Raw genomic sequence first — 5,796 nt, forward strand, 5'->3', positions numbered from 1 at the left:
GAATGTAAGGCTATCTCCCTAACATATAAAAAACTGGTAAATAATCGTATGGATCCCATGCATAAAATACGCACGAAATGCGTATTTGACTTGGGGAACATAGACGACTGGAGAGACGCCCTTGCCTCTCCTCGAGAGGTAGCAATTTCAATGCGTCTTCGCCTTGTACAGCATAAAATACTGCATCGTGTATATTTTGATGCTCAATTCCTGTTCCGCCTGAAGAGGCGGCCAGATCCGCTCTGTCTTCGTTACAGCAACCAAGTTGGTACTTTCCTACATATACTTTGGGAATGTCCGCATATACAAACCTATTGGGAAAGGGTGACTCTTCAACTGGCCAAGACATGCGATAAGCCCCTACATCCCTCTCCTAAACTCTGCCTCCTCAATATATGGGACGCGACCGACCTCTCACAGATGTAACAGGATTGGGCCTCAATGGGATGGATGATTGCTAAACGTAATCTTGCACAGAAATTGGAGCAGGACACTAGTCCGTTATTATCAGACTGGGCTAAAGATATGGACAGAGCCATGATAGCTGAAAAAATGGTTTTCAAAGTCCGGGGATATCCTGTGATATGGGATCGTAAGTCGGGGAAATGGAACAAATACCGGGGGGAAATCTGCGTATCCCCAACAGTGGAAATGCGACAAGAGAGAAGAGAGTTATTGGCCCGCATTATGAATGACACCGGGCCCCTACTCCCAGAGGTATGACACATAGATAACTGCGTGACCCCAATATAGTACTACAGCAAGGGGGGAATGGTTCCGGTTCCAACATGTGTGCTAGATATACTGAGGATCCCCCGGACGTAGCAAATGTATGACTTACTTTATACGCTGTATGTATTTAGATGATGCCAATGTCTTGTCTTCAACTATGGACATGTCAAAACAATTGTATGTTATTTGCACCGATGCTCTTTCTTATTAATAAAAAACAGTTCATAAAAAAAAGCATGACTGAATCCAAGACTGTTTTACAAGTGTATTTAAGGATAAGGTTGCACTACCATACTATATAATACACCACAATCCTCACATAGAGCATCATATTCGACCACAAGCTGTTTTTTTCAGGTGCAAAACGTATTATTACTAGTCTTTCTACAAGGGTGCCTGTGTTGCATGCAGGATTGTTTTTGTGGAGCAAGGGCAACTTTCCTACACAAAAACAATCCTGCGAGTCATATTCCTCTATGTGTGCTGAAGAATGCATCACACATAGAAAGTGGAAGTACCAAGGAAAAATACAAATATTTCTCCTAGTTATGCCTCTCCTGGGAAGATGCATCTTATTGGAGAATTCCCAGATTTACCAGTTCTGGTAAATCTGGGAAGGTATCAAAAACCATGGTAGTTGTGTGAGAACACCCACGCAATGCCCATGGAATACCTCCCTATCACAGAGTAAGGCAATGCAGTGACTTTCTCTGCGTTGCTATACTTGAGATTTATGAATCCACTCAGAGCCACGCAAAGTAGCCTTGCGTGGCTTCATACATCTAATTTTTCAGTTGCTTCGCGCATGTATCACGTTGCCCCTTATTCCTAACCGAGCGAGGATGGAAGCACAACTGTCATAAGTATAATAGTCTATGTAGATCTAGTTGTGCCTGTGGTCAATACTTTTTCAGGCATTTTACTGATCACTGGTAACCCCACAGAGGGGCAGTAGCTACTCAGGTCTTCCAAGTTCAGTGTTAGTTTCTTCAATAGAGAGCTGCTATTCTGCTGGACATTCATTGTCTAATATTCGAAAACCCATATGCCACATCTAGGTCATATAAATACAATGCCCATTTTACCAGAGAAATGTGCATTTATTAATACCGAGGACCTTTACCACATGATGGAATCAACACCTTTCAACACCCCACAACCGCAGAGCTATTTAGTGTACAACCCAAGGAGATTAAGGGCAGCTGCTGGCCCTATATGGTTCGCATTTAGACTCAGCAAATTATAATTTATTAATTCAATGGGGGCCCGCTCCATCTACTTATCTGAATAGGAGCTATTACAGCACTATTACTTCCCAGCAGACACCATCGATGGACGGACCTCCAGGATGTGGCATCCATGTTCTTGTGAACATGAAACTAGCCCACCCGCAACCCTTGCGTACAGTGCTAGAGCCTATACTTCTGAAATTAACCAAGGCTCATAAAATTCCCTTTACAGTGCCATCACCCCCCTAACTCTTGTCCCAGGGGCTCCTCATCCTATTCCAGAAAACTGGAGTCATATCATGGGGAATATGTGTGTGTGTCTGGGCCAATTATGTGCAAAAGAAGTTATCGTCACTTTATTCTTCAAATGCATCAACATTTAAGCAACATTGAAGCAGACGTGTACTCATTCCTTGCAAAGTTACAAAAATCTCTTCTTCTATTTTGTTTAAAACCTTCAGCTTGTGCGTGGCAGAGCCGTCGACCAAGATGGCCGCATGGCAATGAAGCTCCGGTGTTCAGAGCCCTATATACGGCAGGAACTACCTACACCGTGTGCTTCCCCTCAAGCTTAGTGGTCGAGGCTGCTACGGATGATCACCTGCAGGCCTGGGCCGAAAATACCCAATACTGAAGACCCTGCAACGCTCCTAGGCCAAAGGTGCAGAGCCGGGTGGAGCTGCATGGCAACCTTGCCTGCCTCGGAGGCCCCGTGGTGAGAGGGTCCACGGGTGTGCCTGAGGCTGGAGCAGTGGTTCTCCGCCGGGTCAACCGCTGCCCCTCCCAGCACCTCTTCCTACCAAGGTAATGCTGGCCTCGCTGCTTGGGGACACGTCGGAAGACATTTGCGCATGGACCTGGTCTGGGTAAGTGCCGAGTGTGAGACCTGCGGCGCCCTGAAGCCTTACTCGTGAGCTCACTGCGTGTCCCCTGACTGCCACCGATCCGAGGCAGCACCTACGATCCCCCCCGCTTCAACGCATTTACCGAGGGTCCTGGTCACCTCTGCAGTAGTGACAGGAGTGAACTGGGGTTCTACGCATCTGAGGCCCGACCAGCGGGTTGCTCCGGTTGGGGGTCTGGCTGCAGGAGTGCAGTACTGCCAGAAGGCCTATCTGCGGCACATTTCTCGGGGCAACAATTACTGCCCATTGAGTAAGTGGGGCTAAATTTGACTTCTGGGGGCTGTGGGCCTCATGATTGGAACATGGGGCAGTTCCTTTCCTCTGCATGCGCCTGGGGGCCCCGACTGTGACATGGGATTGAGACCTTGGGGCCTTGATTATTTGGCTGCTCGTCTGGAAGTGGGGCTCCACATTACTATTGGAGTGTCTCCGCAGCTGAATGCATGTTTGTGGACCCCAGGCCTACCACTACCAGGGTGGTGTACCTGCCTCTGTCCGCCTCCTTTTTCTATGCATGTAGCCGAGGGTCCTGGCAGAGACTTGGGCTTATGACCACTGGTCCTTGGCTATTTTGCTGCTCACCGAGGGTGGGGCACCGCGGTCCTGCCTGAGTGTCCCCCGCAGCCCAACACACGTTTGTGGAGTCCAGGCCTACTGCTACCTGAGCGGTGGGTGATACCTCCTCACCGCCTCCCCCCGAAGCACGACACCTGACCATTATAAAGACAAATTCATTGCCTCAATCCTCCATTGGAATATCGCGGGCTGCATCGAAGTGGGTTTCCCTACTAATTTTGAAGCGTAGGGCATCTATCTCGCCCCTCCCCCCAGTGGACTGGATGAGGTGTGGGACGCTTACCCTTTCTGCTGTACTTTGGTCCTCCTACGCTACAGTCATGGGTCATCGGGACCCCAAACAACGGAAACTAAACTTTGATAAACAGGGGACGTCATAAGACCACAGTGCCGAAAGAGGGGATGGTTTGGAACATGACGAGCTGTCGCAGGGACCAGACGGTACCACAGCTATTATGGCGGAACGACTAGAACGTCATGATGCCAGGTTGAACGAGGCCGAGAAGCGTATCTCCTCTCACGAGGATCAATCCACAGATACACGGTGTCATTTGGAACGAGTGGAGCATTTACATTTAATCAGTGGCAATAAAGAATGAGGACCTGGAAGCGAGGTCTCAGAGGAATAATATCCGCATAATGGGTCTGGTGGAATCTACAAACATGGCGACCTGAACCCTTTATCGAGACTTTGCTGGCAGAACTGTTTGGGGTTGACAACTTCTCCAGGGCATTCATTGTAGAGAGGGCGCATAGATCTCTTGGCCCTCGTCCCCCCTCCGGAGCCCCTCTACGACCCATTATTGCCCACATGCTCAACTATAGGGACCGTGACACGGCGCTGCGCATCGCCCGAGAAAACACGCCTATTCAGTATCAAGGTGCCATTGTTTAGTTCTATCCGGACCATACAATGGTAGTCCAGGAGGCCCGCTGCAAATTCACGAATGCCAAACTCCAGCTTCGCAAACTGGGCCTGCCCTACGCTATGCTCTATACAGCTAAGCTCTGAGTGATAGTAGACAACAAGGCATGTTTCTTTGAGACTGCCGCTGATGCTGTATCCTTTTGTAAACAATTTTAAACTGCGGCCCGTAGAAGCCCGGCCCGCATGTCAGAACACTCCTCCCCGATCAGGCAACTTGCTGCAAGTGCAGAACAGTTCACCACAGAGTAACACCTACTAGGAGGTTGATAGTAGGCGTTGGAGTGATTTGGCCCTATATCCTTGTGGTTGTTGGGATAGCGCCATGAGTTTTTTCTTTCCAAATGGTTCAAAAAATTCCTGCATTTTTATATTCTGTAAAATGGTCATTTTAAATGATGGACTTCGAGCGTCCGAGGAGTCGCACCCGCCTCCCACGGATGACTCCATATGGTTTGTCTTTGGGGTTTTTCTTTCTTGATTAGGAGGGGTGAGGGTGGCTTTTCACCGGACTTTTGAATTCAGGTGTGTGAGGGGGGTGGTGGTGGTAACCTTTTTCATTGACATCGTTTTTTGCATTGTTCATGTGTGGTTCTTTAAAGATCCCAATGTTGTTTTCCCTAAATGTCTCTCTTCTGAAATCGAAGTATAAACGCAGATTTACCAACTATATGTGCAGGCACATACCCCGTAGCTGGACATGGCCACAGACTTAACTGTTAAGATTAATATGATCACTTGGAACATTAGGGAACTTAACAATCCCAGAAAGTGTAAATTAGTACTAGTGTATCTCCGAAGGCACAATGTTGAGAAAGCACTCCTACAAGAGACCCACCTCCTGGTGCAGACTGCACCTCCGTTTGCATCGTCCTGGGGAGAAAATAGATTGCATGCCAGTTACAGTAACTATTCTCGTGGGGTGTGCATTTTAATTCATCACACTCTTCCGTTCACAGTAAAAACAATGGTAGCCGACAGGCAGGGCAGATATTTGCTGGTGGTGGGGTCAATAAATGGTAATATGGTGGCATTTCTCAATGTCTATGCACCCAACGTAGATGATCCCGGATTTTTTACAAATCTGCACACATTATTGCAGAGATACGAATATGACTTGATTTTTCTTGGGGGAGACCTAAATATATGGTTGTACCCAGAGCGCGACTCCTCGAGCTCTATACACAACAGTAAGCCCCATGCCCACCGGGAGCTAACAGACATAATTCTATCCCGAAACCTGCATGATCTCTGGTGCATAAACCACCCAGCACCCTCCCGTTACACCTTCCATTCGGCACCACATTCCACCCAGACACACTTAGATTATTGGCTTGTTGACACATTGGAATGCCACTGGACAAAAGGCGTAGACACACTGCAGCGTACGCTTTCTGACCATGCGCCAGTGGTCCTCCACTTAGGCATT

Source organism: Triturus cristatus, chromosome 7 (assembly GCF_964204655.1).
Source record: "Triturus cristatus chromosome 7, aTriCri1.1, whole genome shotgun sequence".
Classification (NCBI taxonomy): domain Eukaryota; kingdom Metazoa; phylum Chordata; class Amphibia; order Caudata; family Salamandridae; genus Triturus; species Triturus cristatus.